A 424-nucleotide genomic window follows, 5' to 3' on the forward strand; every position below is an offset into this window, starting at 1 on the left:
GAACTCAGAAATCTGCCTGCCTCTGCCTCCCAAGTGCTAGGATTAAAGGCATGTGCCACCACTGCCTGATGAATTTTAAACATTGTTATGTTTTGTGCATACATACATATTAAAGTTTCAGGAATACTAATGTAAAATTCATTCTCTTACAAGTTAGGGTTAGCACATGAATCATTCATGGTTCTTGTTTCATATAGTACATTTTCCGTGGACCAAGATCGACCCAGCTGCAAAATTCAAACTCAGCTTCATGCAGCTGCACTCTGGTTCTTCTCATTCATTTAACAGCTTCTGGTTGCTTCTGTAAGTGATCATAGGAGAGGCACAGCAGATGTGTACCACAGCTCCAAAAGTCTAGAGTGAGACAGATGGGTCTGTAGTGGACTGACAGTTTATGGTGGCTCACGCCTTTAATCCCAGCACT

Source organism: Mastomys coucha, unplaced genomic scaffold, assembly GCF_008632895.1.
Source record: "Mastomys coucha isolate ucsf_1 unplaced genomic scaffold, UCSF_Mcou_1 pScaffold22, whole genome shotgun sequence".
NCBI classification, from domain to species: Eukaryota; Metazoa; Chordata; class Mammalia; order Rodentia; family Muridae; genus Mastomys; species Mastomys coucha.